Raw genomic sequence first — 23,929 nt, 5'->3', positions numbered from 1 at the left:
GCTACAGCACCACACCAAGACTCCAAAACAAGGTATTAGGTCTACTGAAAGAAGGGGAATGCAAAGATCTCTATAGTCCTCTCTCCCTGACACCCAGAACATTGTTGAACAAGCATGCTGAAGATAGTCATCACCGACATTATACCCTCTTCTGTTTTGTTATTTCAAATATTTTAAATATTTGGTAATAAATATTTGGAACCTAGCTCTCCAAAGCAAAGTGAAAGACTAAGAGAGTCGGATGAATGCAACCGAGGGAAAACCTGACAATGCCTCTGACCTCAGAGGTATTCAACACACAGCCCACCCAGAATACTCTATAGAGAGACTCAAGGTTAATGATCTCCATCCCACATTCATAGTTTCCTGGCAATTCTTTTAAAAAAAATAATAATTTTGTTGTTTATAAATGCCGTTGAGTCAGTTCTGACTCATAGCAACTCTATGTACAACAGACAAAGCAATGCTTGGTCCAATGCCATCCTCAATATCTTTCCTATGTTTGAGGTCACTGTGTCAATTCATCTCACTGAGGGTCTTTTTGTTTTTTACTTATTCTCTACATTACCAAGCATGATGTCCTTCTCCAGGGACTGGTTCCTCTTGCTAACTGAAGTATATGAGTCTTGATATCTAAAGTACATGAGATGAAATCTTACCATTATTGCTTCAAAGAACATTCTGGCTGTACTTTTTGCAACACATCTTTATTCATTCTTCTGGAAGTCCATGGCATATTTAATATTCTCCACTAATACCATAATTCAAAGGCATCTGTTGTTGTTGGGTCTACCTTATTCATTGCCCAGCTTTCCTATACATACGTTGTTGTTGTTGTTGTTAAGTGCCGTCGAGTCGGTTCTGACCCATAGCGACCCTATACATACGAGGCAAGTGAAAATACCATGTTTTGGGTCAGGTGTACTTTAGTCCTCAAAGTGACAGCTTTGTATTTTTTATCACTTTAAAGAGCTTATGTACAGTAGATTTGCCCAATGTAATACATTGTTTGATTTTCTCACTACTACTTCCATGGGATGGCACTGAACAATAAAGCACTAGACCGCAAGGTTGGTTTGAATCACAAGGCTGGCAGTTCAAACTTAGCAGCCGCTCCTTGGAAACCCTATACAGGATTGCTATGAGTTGGAACCAACTTGACGGCACTTAATAACAACAACAATAACTCCTATGGGCATTAATTGTAGATCCAAGTAAAATGAAACCCTTGACAACTTCAATCTTTTTCTCATTCATCATAATGTACCAACTTATTGGTACAGTTGTGAAAATGACTGTTTTTCTTTTTGTTAAGGTGCCATCCATACTGAAAGCTGTCATCTTTGACCTTTAGTAGTAAATGTTTCAAGTCTTCGTTACTTTCAGTAAACAAGGTTGTGTCATCTACACAAAGCAGGTTATTAATGAGTCCTCCTCCAATTGTGATGCAGCATTCTTCTGGTGTGGCACTGTAGGACAAGCACTGGACTACTAACCAGTCGGTGGTTCAAACCCACCAGCCACTCTGCAAAAACTCTATACAGGGTCACTATGAGTCGGAACCTACTCAACAACACTTAACAACAATTCTTCTCTATAAAGTACAGCTTCTTGGACTATTTGCTCAGCATAAAGACTGAATAGGGATGGGAAAGGATACAACCCTGATGCACACCTTTCCTGATTTGAAACCATGAAATATTCCCCGCTCAGTCTAAACAGTTGGATCTTGGTCTATGTACAAGTTCTGAATGAGCACAATGAAGTGATCTGGGATTCCCATTCTTCTCAGTGTTACCCATAGCTTGTTATGATCCACACAGTAAGGCCAATATTTCTGGTATTCTATGCTTTCAGCCAAGATCCATCTGCTATCAGCAAAGCTATCCCTTGTCCTGTGTCCTCTTCTGAATTTGGCTTAAATTTTCAGCAGTTCCTTGTGGATATGCTCCTGCAAACATTTTTGAATGATCTTCAGCAAAATTTTATAAACAACTTACTAATAGATATTTCATATACTATAAAATTTATACACTTAAAGTGCATAATTCAATTGTTTGTCATATCTTCTTAGACTTACACAATCATCACCACAATCTAATTTTAGAAAAATTTTGTCACCACAAAAATAAATCCAAGATCTAGCTATTAGCGGTCACTCCACATTCTCCCCTCTCTTCAACCCCAGGTGATTATAATCTACTCTTTATCTATAGATTTACTTATTTTTAATATTCATATGAATGGAACCATGCATTTTGGTCTTTTGTTACTGGCTTTTTTCACATAACCATAAAAGTTCCCACTTTTAATTCCCAGCTTGTAATTAGGAGCAACACAGCAAGGATCACATTCAGAATGACATCTTAGGAAAACCTCTAGTGAAAATACAGACCACAGGCAACTTGAAGGAAACAGATACTATGCAGGAAGGAATGCCATTAATATCATTAGAAAAACAGATAAAGCTGCATCTATGACACAAAAATAGTATACTATAAAAGTGACGCTGTAGGATAAGCAGTAGACTGCTAACCACAAGGTTGGTGGTTCAAATCCACTAGTCGCTCCTCATAAACCCTTATACGGCTGCTATGAGTAAGAACCGACTTGACAGTACTTAACAACAACAGAGAACAAAGGCACTCAGAACTTCACACTATAATAGAAATTTAAAACTCACTGATAGGATTGCAAGATAAAGTTGAGAAACTCTAGAGAGTAAAACAGGAAGGTCAAGATATAGAAATGAAAAGAAAGAAAATAGAATAAAGAATATTCTAGAGGAAAAATCAACATAGCAGTCCCAAGATCTAAAGAGAAATTTCCAAGAAAGAGATGTCAATGGAACAATACTTTTAAAATTCTGAAGAAAAGATTTGTCATTTAGAATTCAATACCTAGCCAAATTATCAGTCAAGCATGAAAAGAGAAAAAAGATATTTTCAAGTATATAAGATCACAGAGTGGCATTCTTGGTGTGGCACTATAGGATAAGCTCTGGACTGCTAGCCTCAAGGTCAATGATTCAAACCTACTAGTTGCTCCTCAAAAACCCTACATAGGATCATTACAAGTTGGAACAGACTCAACGGCACTTAACAATAACAAGATCACAGACATTCACAACTCATTAATCTTTTTTAAAGAAGGTTCTAGAGGGTATCCCCGTCACCAAGTAGTATACAAGAAACAGAGAATCTGGTACAAAGGCTAGAAACAGAAGATCCCATGATGATACCCAACTTCTTAGAAGCCCATTAGAATGAAGAAGTATTACTCAGAGACAAACATGTAGAAGATGATCACCACTAACATCCCCTCTGTCATTAAACTCACTTTAGTATTACTGTTCAAAATACTTTAAACATGTTTATAAAATTTTCAAAGGTACAGCAGTCAAATGAAAACCCCCATACTCATCACCCAGATCCAACATTATCAAGACTTTCACATGTAATATAATCCTCTCCTTTTCTCTCCAATTTTCCCTTTAAGTATTTTAAAATTCATCTGTTTGCTTCCTTAGGGTTTTATTTAACTTGTCATCCTTTCTCCTATTTTTCTAATAAATCAAAGGTAATTCTAGAGGGTTGATTCAATTTGGGGCCAACTTGAAATTCCAAAGGGTTACCATATACTTTCTTTTTAACCTGACAATGAATGCATAAGTAAGTCTGGTCCACATTATTTTCTGACTCTTTGTTTTGATCATGTGCTGATACAGTATCTGTTCATACCCTCCCATTCTATCTGCCTAGGTTCACTGATAGCATTCACTTCGTCCAACAAAACAATTTTGCTTTGACTTGCTTCATTATTTCCAGAGAGCTAGATAGGTCACAGACAAAATAACAGTACAAAAGACACAACAGTCCACTTTCTGGGACCATATTTCTACCATAAGTCCAGTATCAGGCTCACACAACAGCACTGTCAGATATCCCAATAGTTATGGGTCTTTTATTTCCTAGGGTTCATTTATAACCTTGCCCAATGACTTCGACACCATAGGGCTTTTTGTATCCCTCAGGAAAGGATTCCTGATGTGGCGTTGTGGGTTAATGCGTCAGACTGCAAAGCCATTTGAACTGCAAGGTTGGCGGTTCAAGCTCACCAGCTGCTCCTCGGAAACCCTATTTAAGGTAACTATGAGTCAGAGTTGATTCAATGACACTTAACAACAACAACAGGAAAGCTAAAGTCAGACTATGATCCAAAGTCCTTATCAAATTATGCTTAGATCTAGTAGGAGCAATGTTTCCCTTTTTCTTATTCTGCTTACTAGGCTTATGTGCTTGCTGCTTTATTTTTAAAAACTGAACAATATGTAGTTTAGAAATACATATCTTGCTGATTAAAAGCATCAAGAAAAGCAAGGGAATGATCTGCATAAAAGTCAGGAGAATCATTATTGCTGATGAGAAGGGAGGGAAATCTAATTGGGAAGGGATTCATAAGAAGCTTCTAAGGTACCAAGAGTGCTGGACGATGAACTAGATGGTGCATATACATATTTCATTTTACTTTTGTTCTTTAAACTGTAAATATATATTTAAAATACTCTTTGTTGTGTGTGACATGTTTTATATTAACTGATTTTTTTAAATGAGCAGTCCACTGTGGTTAGAATATAGTATTTGGAGAATGAGAGGAGGAAACACTGGAAATGGAGGTTATTCTAAAGGCAAATGTGAGCCCTCAGTAGTGCTTTCTTAGGGATAACAACAGGGGACATCTGTACCTAAGATCAGTTAAAGTTGCCTCTTCACAATCTATCCATCAAGAATGAGAGGTAAAGATTCTTTTCTTCTACTAAGTTACCAGATGAAATACCTAGCATCTTAAACCTTTCACTGGGAAACATAATAATATAGTTCTCATGTATTTTTCCAGATAGGAGTTCTACCTTGCCCTAGGGAACATGTTTGACTTAAATTCTTCAGTGACACAAAACTGAGACGGATGCTGAGCAAATGTTATAGATGACATTTGGTAAACTAGACTGACAAGTCAAATCCAGCCCAATGTATAATAACAGCTACCACTTGTTAAGAACTTATAGTATGCCAAGAACGTTACATAATCTATCTCATTTAATCCTTACAACCACACTATGAAGCTGAAACCCACGGAAGTAACTTGCCCAAAGTGACAAAGCAAGTCAACAACAGCACAGTCTGTTTGCAACAAGGTTTTCAGACTCTAGTTGCAATCTCACATGAAATTAAGATTGTACTCTAACTCAGTCTATCATCCTCCTAGAGCTGCCACTTCAACCCAGATGCCTCTGGGGCTCTAGTGGTATCAACACTGTGGAGAAAGGATCAGACAGGGTGATTTCCTTGAAGTGAAACCTGGGGACCCTCTGACAGTTGACAGGAAACCTCTATCTGCCCTGAAGAGTAAACCTGTCTTCAAAGGCAAGCTGTAGCAAGACTGTCTCTGCTACATGTTCCTAGTTCAGCTATGTCTGCCTCACTGTCTGTATCTAAGACTTTATAAAACTCAAGCTCCGCAGTTGTGGATGGGGGTCTCTTTATCACAAAGTCCTCTTAGCCAGGCTGTTTTCCCACCGTCTATTTTCTCTGGATCTCAGTGTCACTGTAATTTCATAGGTGTGTGTAGCTGAGAGAACACAGCACAACCAGCCCCAGGGCACAATCATATCCAGTGGAGCAAACCCGGAAGACAGCCAGGGAATTTTAATGAAAACCAGAAAACCCCTGGCCGCAAAATCCAATCACAGCCCAGACCTGGCAACCCTCCCCACTGCAGTTAAGAATCCCTGAGCTAGCTTCTACCCAAAGAGCTGGGAGGAAAATCCATTTTGCATTCAGCAAAGCCTTTCAAAGCAGCCACATTTCAGGGTCATTTAGGTGAAAGGGAAAAGGCACAGGGTAACTGCAACAGAACTCAGAGATCCCGAGAAGCACGGGCGTGGCAGCAGCAGATCTGAGCCAACAGATTATGAAACAGTCATAAAAAAAATTTTTTTTCAAGCCTCATTCCTTCTGCCAAAAACTGTCTGCACACAGCTGCATACAAGGCTAGTGAGGAATCTTAACAAGCTTAAAGGGACAGTATTTAGACACTCCAGAACAAATGGGGGAGAAAACTAATACATTTGCCTTACTATGGATCAGGCACTCTGGTAGCATGGGGTGACGGGTCGGACTGCTAACCTCAAGGTCAGCAGTTTGAAACTACCAGCCATTCCATAGGAAAAAGATGAGGCTTTCTGCTCTGGTAAAGATTTACAGCCTCAGAAACCCTATGCAGGGCTGCTATGAATTGTAACCGACTCCATGGCACACCACCACCACTATGGCTGTAGAGTCCTGGTGTGGTGCTGCAGGATAAGCACTTGACCACAAGGTCAGTTTAATTCACAAGGTCAGCAGTTCAAACTCACTAGCCACTCTTCGGAAACCCTATACAGGTTCACTATGACTTGGAACGACTCAAGAGCACCTAACAACAACTACAGCTGTAGGATAAGCTCTGGGCTGCTAACTGCAAGGTCAGCAGTTAGGAACACCTAGCTGCTCCTTGGAAACCCTATACAGGGTCACTGTGAGTTGGAATCGAGTCAATGGCACTTAAACAATAACAACATTATGAAGTATTATGAATGGCACATAACAGATAATGGTACTGACACAGAAAAGTTAAATAACTCGCCCAAGACACACAGCTGGCAATGGAGGAAGCAAGACTCAAAGTTCAATAGAGGTGAGGCTCATCAGAAATAACAAATTCAAAATCCTGACCTATTCTACTTAGTAAGAATTATCATTTACTGACCATGTGTGCCTGACCCTGACCTAAGATTTTTGCATGCATTCTATCCTCTATTCCTCAGAGCAACCAGATAAAAATAAGGGTTATTAGTCTCTTCATTTTAAGAAGGACAAACTAAAGCTTGGAGGTTCAGTAACTTGCCCAATGTCATAGCATCACCAGGATTTGAATGCGGATCTATTGACAGTTTCCACCTTAAAACACTCACCCTAATAGCCAACACAGACTTCTAATCACAAGGTTGGCAATCCAAATCCACTAGCCGCTCCTTGGAACTCTTATGTAGGGTTGTTATAAGTCAGAACCCACTCAACAGCACTTGCCAACCACAACAACAGCCTACAGAGGGAAGTGAACTAAATCATTAAGCCAAGCAAGCGAGCTGCATCGAGTCCTGTGCTTTCCTTCCCAGTCAGTAAGCCATGTTCTAGCAGCAACTCCCAGCACTTCTCAATAGGGGAACAGAAGCACTGATTCAGTATGCACCTTCCGGTATCCTATAGGCTCTGTTGACACTGCATATGAGACAGAGAAGACTACCACCATGACCTAGACACTCCTTATGAGTATAGAAGCAGACGGTTCCTTTCTGAAAGCTCTGCTCCACAGTTCCACACTACCTCACAGCAGCCCCCTCAACAGCTCATCGGCCTACTTTGTATTCTTCGGAGGAGACCACGTGCCTTCTCTTAGAGCAACTGTGATTTCCCAAGGGAGACAACTGTCTAGACAAGGTATCCCAATCCATCTCAAAGAAAGATGCACCCTGTCAGACTTCATCACTGGGGACTCTGTTCAGCACCCCAGTGAAGGCTCTGGGCTCAGCACCTAACGATTTATCAGGCTGAGTGTCACTCAGTGCAACAGCTGGTACCCTCTGTTAGAACTCTCCTTCCTGTCAGGCCAGCATACATTCAGCAAGGGTTGCTGGAGGGGAGTCACAAGCGTCTCACACCTAGGCTTACAGATCACAAACACACATGCATACCACACACATTTCCATGAATCTGGCTGAAACTTGATATAAATCCCATGTTCAGCATTAAGAACCAGGCTGCACACCTACTCTTTGCCAGGCACAGGCACTGTCAAAATCTTAACCATTACAACAGTTTGTGAGATAGACAGGACCAATAGGATGAGGCAACTGAAGTCCAGAGGTAATATAATTTGTCCAAAGTCACAGAGTAAGTGGAAAAGTTCAAATTCGAATCCACTTTAATGACACCACAGTCCTTTCATCCAATCAATATGAGTCCATTCACTTATTCCTGAGATATTTCTTGAACCCCTTCTATAGGCCAGCTACTATGCCACTTCTCTAGAGATAATACAGCTGTTAATGTACAAGCTTAGGTCCAGTCAGCAAAGAACTTGTGTCTTCATGAGAAGACAAAGCAGATCTGAAAGATAATTACAGGATAATGAGGCTAGAGTCTGTCACCTTAGATAAGTGGCCAGGAAAGATCTTTCTGAGAAAGTCACATTTCAGCTAAGGCCTGAAAGATGAGACAGAATATGTTAGAGTCATTTTGCAAAGCTAGGAAAAAGAAGAGCATAAGAAAGAGGAACAAGTGCAAAGGTCCAGCAGCAGAAAAAGGCTCAGGAGGTCTGAAAAGCATACAGGAGACCAGGGATCAATACTTAGTGAGCAAAGGAGAAAGAAGGCTGTTTCAAGATGAGGTAGGGTCTGTGGGAGGAGCCCTGCAGTTACGCACTGGCTGCTAACCAAAAGGCTGGTGATTCGAACCTACCAGTTATGCTCCATAGGAGAAAGAAGTGGCAGTCTGCCTCCATAAAGCTGACAGCCCTGGACACCCTTCAGGGCAGTTCTGTCCTACTATGTGTCACAATTAACTTGAGGGCAACGGTTTTTGTTTTTGAGGGCCTCATGGATCACAGAAGGGAGTTCAGATTTTGCCCAAAGGGCAGTGGGGAATGAAAGCAGTATTTTAATCAGGAGAGTGACAAGATGTAATTTGTGCTTTAAAAAAAGAGAATTCTGGTTGCTGTGTGGAGGAGGGAGCATAAAGAAGGGGCAAAAGGAGAAGCAGTAAACCCAGTAAGGAATCAGGGGAAGATATGGTGGCTTGGACCAGGATGGTGGTAATGGAGGTATGTTTTATATGAAGGTAACTGAAAAGACTTGCTAATGGATATTGGATGTGAGTGGTAAAAAGAACTTGTAGGTTTCTAGCTTTAACAACTGGGAGGATGGTAGTACCATGTGCCATGTCAATTAGGGAATCCCCTATTTGTGAATTGGTCTAGTCACTAAATTTTAGGCTGTCTTGTAGTTAGAGCTGTAGACGGTAGAGTGAGTTGAGTGAGAGATAATAACTTTTGTGGAAGTGTTCAAAATGAAACCAATATAACCTCAGTTAGATGATTAGAGAAATAATTCAACAAATGACTGGGCAAGACACTACCTAAAATCCTTCTAAACCCAAAAATTCTGTGGCTCTAGAACAAAATATTTATTAACCTGGTCTTTGTAATTGGAGTTTCCCAAACAGGGCAGAACTTCCTCAGGACATCCTACCTATTAAAAAGAAGAAGAAAGTGATAACAGTATTAATTTATTTCAATCACTATAAAGTGACTCCTAGGAGTCCTAGTGAGGCATTGTGGAATAAACAACTGGCCCGTAGGTTGGTTTGAACCAAAGGGTTGGCGGTTCAAACCCACCAGCTGCCCCTTGGAAACTCTGTGCAGGGTTGCTATGAGTCAGAACTGACTCCAGAGCACTTAACAACAACAACATAAAGTGACTCCTAGTTCTGTTCCTTGGAGGCCAAGATGGCCAAGCTTTGTCTCTCATACTTCAGACATATTGTCAGGAGGGACCAGTCACTGGAGAAGGATATCATGTTTGGTAAGGTGGAGGGTCAGAGAAAAAGAGGAAGACCTCCGGTGAGATGGATTAGCCAAGTGGCAGCATCAATGGGCTCAAGCGTGGCAACAATAGTGAGGTTGGCTCAGGACCAAGCTCTGTTTCGTTCTATTGTTCATACGGTCACTATGGGTCGATATCGACTCGATAGCACCTAACAACAACAACAAAAGTTCTGTTCTATGGGTCCTGGTGGGTGTGGCACTGTGGGTTAATGTGCTGGACTGCAAAGTCAGTTTGATCTGAAAGGTCAGCAGTACAAACTCACTAGCCACTCCTCAGGAACCCTACACAGGGCTTGTTATGGGCCAGGACTGACTCGACAGACACTTAAAAACAACAGGTCACTTCTGCATGTCAAACAGGATGCTGAAAGGCTTTTTGGTGCAGGGTAAAGACATAAGCTGTGGAATACGATAGCTCAGATCTATAACTTGGTAGTTCTGTGACCTGTGGCAGTTTGTTTTGAGACTCAGTTTCTCTGTTTTGAAAATGTGGAAAAAATACCTAACTCAGGTTGTTTGCTGTTAAGAACAAAGCCCAGTGGCTGATACATTATAGAAAAAATAATAATGATTACTAACTATATTGAGGCATTGGTAACATTTATTGGTAAGCATGAAATATATGCTCTGTGTACATTTTTCATCTAATCTTTACAACAACCCAGGAGACAGACACTATTATTATCCCTGTATTTAGACAGAGAAAATAGATTTCTAGAGGTTCAATAATTTATTCAAAGGTCATATAACTAGCAATTGCCCACATTAGACAAATATATATATATATATATATATATATATATATATATATATTCAACAAACTGAAAGAAAATAACAAAGAAACCCATAGTTAGATGATTTGAAGGAAAAGAACGTAAGTCACTATGGAATTTATCAAACAATTCAACTCACTGACTAGGCATTTATTATATATATATTGGACATAAAAATTAGTAATTGAATGAATTAATTAATGACTTTAACAAACATTCATAGGATTCCTACTAGGCATGCCATCAAGAAACCAGAGCATACACACCAATTTAGTTGAGTTTTCCATCAAAACCATAATCTTCAAAGCGCAGATATAGTTTCAACATATTGACCCAGAATCCACGGGAAAAGTGCTGAGAAATGCATTTACACACAGACCAGAGAAGCTGGAATTAGTGTTGTCCTTTCTTTGTATAGTCAAAGCTGTTATGCTCAGAGCAATAGGCAAAGAACGAAGCATGCACAATAAATGACACTGGAGGGTGGAGACAGTCTCAAAGAAAAGATGAGTAAGACTTCTTAGAAGCAGAAATCTAAGAGAACAAAAGTGAATCAAAGACTGCCTTAGTTACTAGGAATTTGCTGCTAAACTTTACTAGATTGTGGGGAAACAAATCAAGTTTCAAAAGGCAATTAAATGAATAGGTTAAAAAGAAAGCAAAGGCAATCTTTCAAGAAGTTTGGCAGTAAAAAGAAAGGGAGGCAGAGAACGTAGCCTAGTGAGAAGAAACAGATGAACTATTGATTAGTGTATAAGATCAGGAGCAGGAACCAAAGAAAAGGAAAAACTGAAGACAAAAGGCAGATGGAAGGGATTCAACTAAACAGAAGGAGGACCCAACCCCAAGAAGTCAAGAGAACAGGATAGAATACATAAAGGGCAAGATTTCCCTTCGGTTAAAAGAGGTCATCTTTTAGTCTGAGACAGGAACTAAGGAAGAGACACTTGATGTAAAGGCATTATGAGAAGTTACTCTGAAGCAAGGATGTTAACAGAGAGTGGTATAACACCAACTTGAGCTTAAACTGATACTGATGATCTTGGACCACACATAAACTGATATCGAAAAGGACAACTATCATTTGGTTGTATGTTCTACACATTTAAAAATAAGCCTTAGTGGGATGTTGATATGTACTGTTTCTTACTTTGGGTACTGGTTACCAGCAGTGTGTTTAGCTTGGAAATTCATCAAGATACACACTTATAATATAGGAGACTTTCTGTATGCATTTTATACTTCAATAAGTTTTTGTTTTTTTTTATAAACATAGCATTAACTTAAAATCATTGCATCTATATTAGTTGCTCAGTTTTGTTTTAAGAGTAGCTAAACCTCAAGAAAACTCTGTATTCCTTCAGACAGTCAATATCCCTTATTATTCTTTCACATTTACCATAGGATTAAACCTAAAACTATATGCACAGTTGTTGTTAAGTGCTGTTGAGTTGGTTCCAACTCACAGAAACCCTGTACAGGGTTTCCAAGGAGCAACTAGTGAGTTTGAACCACTGACCTTGCAGTCTAGTGCTTATCCTGCAGCACTACACAAGGACTCCATATGCATAGTAGGTATCTAGTAAATAAACTGATGTGATTAGAACTTAAGCACCAAATGTCCAGACTAAAAACAAATCTAGGAAATAGTATACGACATCAGCTATTTAGAATTCTTGCCAAAAATGTTAACCTGCACATATCATGAAGAAATCATTAGACAAAATTCAGATTATTGGATAGTCTTCAAAAATAAAACTGGACATTAAAAATAACTAGTGTCCAAGCACAACTATGAATGTGGTGGAACATACAGTGGACAAAGTGATGAAAACTTCCTAGATATTATCAAACATCTTAAGTTGCTGATCCTGGGGGGCTCAAGACTATAGTCTTAGGGGTCAACTGGCATAACATACTCCACAAAAACAATGTTCTACATCCTATTTTGGTGTGTAGTGTCTAGGATCTTGAAAGCTCATAAGCTGCCATCTAAGGTGCAACTCTTGGTATCTCCATGTGGATAGGAAAGATGAGTGATAAGACTTGAAGAGGCTTAGAATCAATGAGTCCAATGGACTAATGGAACACGTGAACATCAGCCTCCATGACTCTGAGACCAGAAAAACTAGCTACCACTATCAACTACTCTGAAAGGGATCACATTACAGGGTCCCAGAGAAAGGACCAAAATTCAAAATTATTTTTAAAAAAATTTTAAAGACTGGGTTTACTGGTTAGAAGAGACTGGAGGTACCTGGGACTACACTCACCCTCATGGTCAAATTTTCAGCCAAATAGTAGATAGGTATATGGGAGCTAGGGAGGGGAGACAACAGCATTAGTAAGGTTGCTCACCATGGAATGGTCAATCTTCAAAACCAAAAGGGCAACATTTCCCTAAGGACAAAATTGAGAAGGGATAGGAAGGAGGGTGGAATGCAAATAGGAACCACAGGGAGGAAGCGGGACAACTGTTGTTGCTGTTGAATGTAAACTTGATGGTCATGTCTGCAAACCTTCACACAATTCACAATAAAAATTTTTTTAAAAGAAAAAAAAATTTTTTTCAATAACCAATGTCAATTGGTATAACATAGTCCACAAAGCAATGTTCTACATCCTATTTGATGAATAGCAACAGGGATCTTAAAAGGTCATGAGCGGTCATTTAAGACGCAATCATTAGTCTCTTTTGCAGAAAAAAGAAGAGTGATGAAAACTGACGATGCTTGGAATGAACTAGTCCAATGGACTAATGGAGCATGTGAACACCATGACCAGAGACTAGAAAAACTTAATAGTGCCTGGCTACTACTACCAACTGTTCTGAAAGAGATCACATTAAAAGGTCCTGGATAGAGTGGGAGAAAATGTGGAACAAAACACAAAATTATAAAAGAAAAAAGACTGGGCTTACTGGTCTGAAAATGACTGGAGAAACCCAAGACTATGGCCCTCAGCCACCCTTCAGATCTGGAATGGAATTCACTCTCATGACCCAATTTTCAGTCAAACAGTAAATAAGTATATAAGAGGGACAAATAGTAAGGTATGCTCACCATGGGATGATCATTCATGCAAGATCAAAAGGACCTTTCCCTAAGGACAAAATTCAGAAGGGTTGAGAAAGAGAGTGGAATGGAAATTAGAACTGCAGGAAGAAAGTGGGATAACTGTTGCTATGTGGAAGGAATTGTAATCATTGAGATGGAACAAAGTGCATGGTTTGTTGAATGTAAAACTGATGACCTGCTCTGTAAACCTTCATTCAATTCACAATAAAAAGTTTTAAAAAATAATTAATTATAACCAATATCATAAAACTCACACTAAAAGGTGGAGATACTGTTCTAGACTAAAAGAGAATAAAGACACATAACAATTAAATTTAATGTGCAATCCTTGATTGATCCCTGAATTGAAAGAAAGAAGGAAGGAAATAAGTTATTATCATCAACATTATAACATTAACATTATTAGGACAATAAGGATATGATGGTGTTTGCAAAAATGCCCATAATTGTCTGTCTACCTTCCTGTACCCACACCCTGAGCAATATGACTTTGCAACTTCTCCCATCAAGAGGAGCTTGTGACTGACTTGCTTTGACCACAAGACCACAGTGTAAGTGAAGTGGTGCCAGTTGCAAAGCATTTTCAAACATTTCCTTTCTCTCCCCACTTCTTCCTCTTCCTCCTTCTAGTCTTCTCCCTCACCTTCCCCATCTCTACCCTTCCTCTCACAGAACTAGCCCAGATGCCAATACAGTGTAAACAAGCCAAGCCTGGGTCTGCCTACTGAAGGATGCAAGACTCTGTGGAGAAGTCATCCAAAGTGAAGCCAATTTAGACCAGCCAGACCCTAGTCTATCCAGCAGCTGATTTCAGAAGCCCAACCGAGATCCACTGAGTCTAATCTATCCAGTTGGCCTATAGAAATATGAGCAATAATAAATGGTGGTTGTTTTAAGCCACTATGCTATGTTTATGTTATATTTTGTATGGATTACAACTCAATGTAAAGAAAACAAAACCTTCACAACTGGACCAATAAATAGCATCATGATAAACAGAGAAAATATTAATGCTGTCAAAGATTTAATTTCACTTGGATTCACAATCAATGTTCATGGAAGCACCAATCAAGAAATCAAACGACATACTGCATTAGGCAAATCTGCTACAAAAGACCTCTTTAAAGTGTTAAAGACTAAAGATGTCAGTTGAAGACTAAGATGTGCCTCACCCAAGCCATGGAGTTTTCAATTGCCTCATAGGCATGTGAAAGATGGACAATGAATAAGATGGCTGTAGAAGAATTGATGCATTTGAGTTACAGTGTTGGAGAAGACTATTGAATATGCTATGGATTGCGGAGAACAAACAAATCTGTCTTGTAAGAGGTGCAGTTAGATGCTCCTTAGAAGTAAGAATGGCAAGACTTGGTTAGTCTCACGTACTTTGGACATTGTTATCAGGAAGGACCAGTCCCTGGAAAAGGACACCATGCTTGGTAAAGTAGAGTATCAGTGAAAAGGAAGTATACCTTCAACAAGATGGACTGATACAGTGGGCTCAAACATAACAATGATTGTGAGGACAATGCAGGACCAGGTGCCGTTTTGTTCTATTATACATAGGGTGGCAATGAGTCAGAATCGAAAGAGGGCACCTAACAACAATAACAGCATGTTTTACCATGATTTGTTACACACCAAAGCTAACTGAACCAAGGCAAAAATTTAAATATACTATTCTGGTAGCGTAGTGGTTACAAATTGGGCTGTGAACCGCAAGGTCAGCAGTTCGAAACTACCAGCTGTTCGGTGGGAGAAAGATGAGGCTTTCTGCTCCCATAAAGATTTATAGCCTCGGAAACCCTGTTCAGGGTCGCTATGGGTCGGAACTGACTCGACGGTACTTAACAACAACATATAGAATGTAATCAGTGTTGCAAAATGGTATACATGGAAACTGTTGAATTAGCATAAAAAAGGGCTTCAAAAAATGTTGTGGAAAAATGGAATGAAAAATTAATGGAATTTTTCTGTGAACTTTTTGAAGTTCCTTCATGTTTTGTTGGATATATTCCCAACAACAAAATAAGTAAAAATTTATAGAATAGATGTATATTCAATAATATTATAAAACCAATGTTACGTTTCTAGGACTTGATAATGGTATTATGATTATGCAGAAAAGTGAACTTGTACTTAGGAGATAAATACTGATATACTTAGAGATAAAGCACCAGTCTGTTGATTTGAAATTGTTCAAAAAAACAAAACCATGCCTACTTCCAAAACATGGTGGCACTGAATTATTTACACGGTCACTCAGAAGCCACCATGTAGTAAACAGATCCATTCTATCCCCGTTTGGCACACATCACCCTTCTTACTGTAGGCAACAACACTGCTGTTGAGCGGACAGATGGGACAAATACAGCTACATGAACCAAGAGCATATTCTGGTACAGTTAAAAGGAAGATTCATTAATAGCTAAGAACTGTTTAAAGAGGGGTATTTAAAATTTTAAAGATAGGTATTAATGGCAAACAGTCACCAAATAATGATTTCTCCTTGATTAAATCAGGACCAAAAAAAAAAAAAAAAAAACTGTAGCAAATTGGAGGGGTCTTGAAAAAAGAAAAGGTTTGGTAAGAAACATCTGCAGGTCTTCGATTATTTTATATTGGAAAATAAACACTCATGCGTTTCTCTATGTTAAAGGATTTCTCAAGCTTGTACAAACCTGAAGAATATTTTGTGCTTCATTTCTTCCTCCTGAAAATCCCTCAAGATTCTTAGCAATATAGCCTAAATCTGGTTTTTTTTTTTCCCACAACCTAATGAAAACATGCTTTATTTAATTTGGAATTACCCCCAAGTGATAGGTTTGGTGTTGTTGTTAAGTGCCATCAAGTCAATTCTGACCCATAGTAACCCTGTATAGGGTTTCCAAGGAGCAGCTGGTGAGCTTGAACCACCAACCTTGCAGTTCAAACTACCTTGCAGTCTGACGCATTAGCCCACAGCACCACATTATTAATGCTGTGTGTTGGCTTTTATGAGCAAACTCATGAGTCTAAGCTCCAAGGCTAGAATTTTCTACGTTGAAATCTAAGAATCTCAACTTGATGAAATAAAGAAATTCTACTTAAAACGGACAAACAAAACCCACACAGTTCTTTATATATCAAAAAACCTCAGAAATCTAGGTAGAGAGATATTATCTTAAAAAATCTCTACAAATCTGTTAAAGTATCTTTTGACTTCACAAAGCTCTAGTAAAGTAATCCCATGCATTTCCATTGCCAGGTAAGAAAAACATTCAGCTTATGTAAGAAAGGAAAAAAATGTCGCAAGGCACTGTACATTTAGTGCATCAGTTGTTCTCATCTGCCAGAACTGAAAAATTAATGTAGCAATCATATTTGTTTCAGGAATTATTTGGCTCAAAGTCAAATCTGTGCCCAATTTTTCTTACAAAATCCCTCAGTTCTCTAGCCTACAAGTCCCCAGGATACCTCCAAAACCAATTTGAAGACACAATTTTAAATGTAAATGGTCAGACAAAAAAGAAGGTACCACATACAGAGAGAATCTTCCAGTTGTCTCCACAAACTTCACTGGATTCAGAAAAACTAAGCAGACTGTCAAGTTTTCAAAGAATCTTTAATGTTTAAAGAGAATTCTTCTGTGCTTATTAATTCTCAAAACTGTTTAATGGCACTGTAAAGACAGCTGCAGAACACAAGGCTTTCCAGGTCCAAATCTGCATATTAGCATATCTGTCTGGTAAAGGGACTAGATAGTAACCTGGGATGAGTTTGACTCACACACTGCATTCCCATTTACTCGTTACTAGGCATGTGGATTGCTTAGAGGATTAATGGAAAAGTTAATGGATTATTCATCCTGCAATCATCTATTAAGCAAAATTCACATGCCAAACCCAGAGCGGGAATACAAAGACACAGAGACATGGCCCCTGTTCACAAGGAGCACACACGTGAATGGATAAGCACAGTCCAAGTCCAGGCCGTGAGCACCTAGGAAAGTTGGAGTAAAGAGCTCGGATCAGGCAGGGCATGGTTAACTTTTTGAGCTTGGACTTAAATCCAGTGGTTCTACACTCAACGACCCATAACAAAACAACAACTACCACTTACTGGCTGGATGACCTTGAACACATTTTCTTTAATCTCACAAAGCTTCATTTTCTCTGTTGTAATAGGGATAATAATCATATGTACCACACTGGGTTATTGTCATAATTAAATAAGAAAATATATATTACTATACAAGTCATGGACTCTTGGTGTGGCACTGTAGGATAAACATTGGACTGCAAACCACAAGTTGGTTGTTCAAACATACCAGCTGCTCCTTGGAAACCTTATACAGGGTCACTATGAGTTGGAAATGGCTCAGTGGCACTTAACAACAACAACATACATGTCATAAAAAACATTCAATAAATATTGGCTATGATTATTGTTCTTTATTATAATATGGGTGGCTATTTCATATATCTTTTTAAAATCCTTTGCAACTCTGAGATTCTATGAGTTTGCTAAGTAATTTAACAGCTCTAGATCTCAGAATCTTTATCAGTTAAGTGAGAAGGTATAGCTAAGTGATCTCTAAAATCCCTTCCAGCTCTAGAATATTAAAAGCTTTTGACTTAATTTTTTTATTTTTTACATAATATGTGTTTCTGTGCCAATGCTCAGATAAACTGGCACAATAAGTTGTGATTGTTGTCAGTTGCCGTAGATCACCATGCGTTTCTTCCTAGTCTGTTTTGGTCTAGAAACTTGGCTGAAAACTACTCAGCATCATAGCAACATGCAGGCTTCCACTGCTATATGGGTGGTGGCAGCGCAGGAAGTGCATTGGTCAGGAATTAAGCTTGGGTCTCCAGCATGTTGTTGTTGATGCTAAATGCTATCAAGTTGGTTCCAACTCATTAAGACCCTGTACAGGGTTTCCAAAGAGCACCTGGTAGGTTCTAATAACTTACCTTTCAGTTAGCAGTCCAGTGCTTATCCTACAGCACCATACCAGGACTCCGGTCCCTAGCAGGGAAGGCAAGAATTCTAACAATGAGCCACATCTGTTGCCTGTGGCACTCAATATTATCTCCAGATGCTACTTTCTCTATTGCCGTTTTATCTGACTCTCAACAACTTAGCTAATTGAGAACTGGGACTTGGTTGTGCTTCACTTTGCATTCTCCACCCCAAACACAGTGCCTGCAATGCACAAGCACTTAATGATCCAATAATTGTTTCATTTTCCCCATAGGAATGAAGCTGTACGTTTGCAAAGTGATTAGGTAGTCTGTACTGTGGAACTGAACCTCTGGGGATCCTTTAGTCAGGGTCATCAATCCAATTGTGTCAAGAACGAATTGTGTGACCTTGAAAGGGTCATTTCACCCTTGGCCCTGATCTAATCCACTTCCCTCATGCATCAATGAATAAACTGAGGGTCCAGGGTAAAATGACCCTCTCAAGGCCACACAGCTAGTTCTTGGCACAACTGGACTGGAGACATTGGCTCATGGACCAAATCCAGCATGTGGCCTGTTTTTGTACACACTCAGCTTAGAATGCTTTTTACAGTTTTAAATGGTTGCAAAAAAAAAAAAAAAAAACAAAGAAAAATGTACAACAGAGACATTATGTGATCCACAAAGCCTAAAAATGACTTTTGTTCCCTTTATATAAAAAGCTTGCTGGCCCCTGGATTAGATTATCTCTAAAATCCCTTTAAACCCTGACATTTTTGCATTCTCATTCTGCTAGGTTTCCTTGAACAGTTTGATTCTGGCTCCTCGCAGAGTTTTCCCAAGTCTGAAACAGTACCCAACACCCAGCAGAGGCTCAACGGCTATTTGTCTAATTGAATAAATGGAATCTGTAGCAGCAACCCTCAGAACTAAATCCTGCACCAAGAGGGTAAAGCAGGTCAACGGATATCAAATGGCAACTTAATAAGTGTTCTCAGGATTTACTAGCCACAAAGAGGGGAACATACAGCTCTACTGGTCCCTCTGATGACAACAGCCCCAGTAAAGGCCCAGAGCTCTGCTAAACAGGATTAAGACTCACCTTGTTTCACCACATAAAAAATGCATTTATCCATTTCTTGAACAAACCCCTTGGGCAAACTATAAAGCTATCTAGAAGTAGCTATCAGAAACACAGATCATCTGAACAGATCATCGTAATAGCCAAGACCCAAGAGAATAAATCCCATCCACAATAAGACATATAGAATCATTTAGCTGTTTCTCTTTCCTCCTATTGTTAAAAATATATAATACCAAAACAAGAAATTCAAACATTTATGTCAGGGCAACAAGCCAAGGAAAGGCAAGAATATATGATCCTATTAACTCTAATGGAAGTCAGAGTAAGGTAAAAGAGAAAATAAAAACTTCCCCCTTTGACTAGTACTACGCATGCTTTTCCAAAACAGATAGTCAGCGATTATTCTTTTAATGTTTCTCCTTTGTATGCTTATGAATCACCGCAGAGCAAAAAACCTTTTGTAAAGGTTGCTTTCTTTTCTTCTTTCCTTTCTTCCTTTCTCCCTCTCTCCTTCCCTCCTTCTATCCTTTATTTCCTTCCTTCTTTCTCCTGTCCTTTGCTCCTCCTCTTTGTGTATGTTTACAAGGCGTTCTCCCCATAAAAAGGGAATATACAATAAATAAATCTAATATTGAATTTCCCTATCTCTGTAAAAGGTATCCCAGACATTAATGTTTACACAAAGAAAAGAGATCTACATGTGCCTTTTCCAACATGAACAGTGAGGAAGTATGAGTTGATTCAAATAGGCTTTGGGAAATGATGATTTTTCACCATCATTCACTGGAGTATCTTCTTTTACAAATATGAGAGCACACCCCAGTCACATACTTCATTGTTAGATGATTGATATGGCACTATTGATGAAGAGATTCTACTTTCCCTCCTTTTCCTTTAAAGCAGAGTGAGAAAGCCACCTCTCTCCAAAAGGATCCCAATGTCCAATGATCAGGTGGACTCACACGTCCCGCCCTCCCAGCTGACCCTGAGCTCTAGCCATACTGACCTGGAAGGTGAAGACAGCCAGTATGCATAGCTCAATGTCTGAGTCCAGGCTCTTTATACATCAGAGGAGAGAAGAAGAGTTTACATTTGAATTCTTTTCTTGATTCCTTAGGTGAGTGAACCTCAATATATATATATATATATATAGCTCCCCTTTACTACTCAGAGTCTGCTTGTTGTTTCTGTGTGTCTTCAACCAATGAAAACCTCAGCTGGCATCCTTGTTTGAGCGATAAGGATCAAACACTTGAATGATATTGTCTAAGTTCTGGGACGCTCTAAGGAAAGGTCCTGCAATGTGCTGTTCCCTGATCTTAGGTCCAAAGAGCCTCACCCACATTTTCTCCAAATTCCGTCACTGCTGTTCCCTGCTGCTGGGACCCAGCATCGCTGCTTGCACTCAGCCCTTCTTGGCTGCTCCAGTCTTTGCTCGAGCATATGACCCAGAGCACCCACTAGGGACCAAAAGATGATTACACAGCTAAAAAGAAGCCTTGCAATGAGTGTAGGTAATTAATGGACAGAAATGCAGACTGCCTCCGTAATAAGATAAATCTAATATCGATTCTCTCTGTCTCTACAAAAGGCATCACAGACTATTCATTAATGTTTGCACAAAGAAAAAAGACCTACATGTGCCGTTTCCAACATGAACAGTGAGGAAATATGAGTTGATTTGAATAGGCTTTGGGAAATACTTTCATTATCAGGTATCTGTAGAAATTATTGCACATTAATCCTCAAAACAGACCATTTCTTATTCTTTTAATAGTGTATCTTAAGCGTAAGCATAGTATAGTATAGTATAAGCAGTTTCACTCCTCAAAGCAGAATTGACCATGCCCCCCTACATTTGAGATCTTTTGTTAAGGATTTTAATAACAGGATTGCAATCCTCTATTTATTCATTTGTATGACTGTCTCCACACACTCCACTGGCTCTACTATTCCTACAGGTTACATGTTGTTTGAGGACAAGGATCTCATCACATTCCTTTGTGAATTCTCAGTGCCCAACAGATAAGCACTTTATAAAACCAGGAGTGGAAAGGGAGAGAGGAGACAAGAGAAAATAAAATGGGAGAGGTGGTAGGCATAAGAGGGCAGTGGCTGAATGAATCTGTCTTATTGTTATCTGGTCTATAAATATTTTTTAAATTAATAAATGGACTAAAGAAACAAAATGAGCAGTGGTCCTGATGTATGGAAGTATAGAGCTCTGGTTGGCATAATAAATACCATACCAATTCTAAAACATTCTTTCTGACATTTTGACAGCTTAGAAATTAGGATGCATTTTATAATGGATGGCATCTTAGTATTGTGTCATAGTTTATTTGGAAACATATTTTTTCTTTCTCTCTCAGCAGCACATAAAATAATGCTATATGTTTATAATGATGGTGGCTTAGATTCAGTGAAATACAGTAGTTGGATGTAGCTGTGATAGGAAAGTGCTGGTGTGGTGCTGTAGGAAAAGCACTTAACTGCAAGGTCAGTTTGAACAGCAAGGTTGGTGGTTCAAACTCACCAGCTGCTCCTAAGAAACATGATACAGGGTCGCTATGGGTCAGAACCAACTTGATGGTGCTTAACACCACCAATAATGATAGAAAAGGGTTTCTAGTGTAGTGCTATACAAGCAATGTTGGCAGTTCAAACCCACCAGCCACTCCTTGAAAGCCTTACATAGGGTTGCTGACTCAATGTCACTTAACAACAACAATAACATGGTAGGAAAGTTTCAAAAGATGGCTGTGAGAGGTTGGCCCTTTGTAGTGGATGGCATATGTGATGGCTATTTATCTTGAATGACCCCCCGCCTTCTCTAAGAGCAGCCCAAATGGAATGCCTAGTATCCATATCTACTCTAAATGAGCATGATTTCCTGGCCACTGATGAATGAGCAAAAGGATCAACGAATAGTCCTTGAGAAGTTTTACTTGAAGCCAATAAGAGGCTAGGCCTTTCTCTGGTGGCAGGAAGAGTGAGTTTTAGAGTTCAGAAGCAATCAGTTGTTATGTTCCCTGCCATGTGTAAGAGAAGCAAAGGCAAGAGAAGGAATCTTGACAGCATTTAAGTCCCTATGTGGCTCAAACTTGCAAGATGCTCACGAAACCCAATTTAATTTTCTTCTTGAGAAAATACAGCATATTTTCCAATCCCCTTTACCATCAAGTGAGGCCAGGGACTCAGTTCTAGCCAATGGAATAAGGGGGGAAATTATGTAAACCACTTTTATATCTTGACCATGAAAAGCTCTCACATGAAAAGAGCATGAGAGGAGTGAGGGATCCTAACCAGAAAAGTGGCAACTACAGAGATGGTAGCAGAGGCGATGGCATAAAGAGACAGATCAGCAGAGGACTCTAGGCCCATGGACTGAGAAAGGCAGTGTGCCTGTGGGCAGAAAGCTGGCTTGCAAAATGTGTTCTGTGGACATTTAGATGACTATATATTTTCAATGTGGTATGTGTACATCAAAAAAAGAAAGGAAATGGGTAACAGGCAAATACTGTTAGCTGATGGTGCATGGAAGTGATTGTAATCAATGCAGTTGATTATAATGATCTACATTGTAGACTTTAACTCAATTCACAAGAAAAGTTTTTAAAAAAGAAAAGTTCCCATATGAGAAACTTCAATCTCCTTTTCCCCACTTGTAGGTTAAAAAGAAAAGACTCCAACATCCCAGAGTAGAACGGAGCCACAAAATGGGCTGTTAGGTTCCTGGAACATAAGAGGCAATCCAACCAGCAACAATTATGGTGAATTATATATGAACAAGAAATAAATTTGGTTTGTGTCAAGCCATCAAAATTGTGGGTTCATTAAAGCAATTACCTGTTCTAATGGAGCCCTGGGAGTGTGGTGGCTCCATATGATAAACATTGGACTGCAAACCACAAGGTCCATGGTTCAAGTCCACCAGACACTCTGCAGGAGAAAGACAAGGCTTTCTGTTCCCTGGAAGATTTAAAACCTGAGAAACCGTACACAGGGTCACTATGAGTTGGAACCAACTTGACAGCACTTAACAACAATGCAGTCCTGGTGTGGCGCTGTAGAATAAGCACTGGACTGGTAATCACAAAGTTGATGGGTCAAATCCACCAACCACTCCTTGAAAACCCTACACAGTGTCAGAACTAACTCAATGGCACTTAGCAACAATGCCTTCTGATTTCAGATGTCCTTTTTTGTATTTTTTTAATGTTTTATTGTGAATTAAGCAATAGTTTACATGGGAAAACATTAGTTATACATGCATCCTATCATATATCATTTCATTGCCATGGTTACAATCCCCTCCACGCATCATCAACCAACCAAAGGGTATAT

At 39.3% G+C, this 23,929-nt stretch overlaps 1 protein-coding gene across 2 annotated transcripts in view; it reads right to left on the bottom strand.

Moving 5' to 3' along the window:
* RAB30 (RAB30, member RAS oncogene family) overlaps nucleotides 1–23,929 on the bottom strand; it is a 114,861-nt gene that overhangs the window by 61,191 nt on the left and 29,741 nt on the right. Inside the window, exon 1 of one of the 2 annotated variants that reach the window (XM_006864978.1) lies at nucleotides 5,577–5,972. The exons of the other annotated variant lie outside the window; for it this stretch is intronic. The gene's annotated coding sequence lies outside the window, so the exon portion shown is untranslated. Of the gene's footprint in view, nucleotides 1–5,576; nucleotides 5,973–23,929 lie in introns of those variants that run through there. 2 annotated transcript variants of the gene reach the window in all.

Source organism: Chrysochloris asiatica, unplaced genomic scaffold (assembly GCF_000296735.1).
Source record: "Chrysochloris asiatica unplaced genomic scaffold, ChrAsi1.0 scaffold00074, whole genome shotgun sequence".
Taxonomy (NCBI): domain Eukaryota; kingdom Metazoa; phylum Chordata; class Mammalia; order Afrosoricida; family Chrysochloridae; genus Chrysochloris; species Chrysochloris asiatica.
Note: the sequence above shows the minus strand (reverse complement) of the source record. Positions and strands in the feature narration are given on the sequence as shown.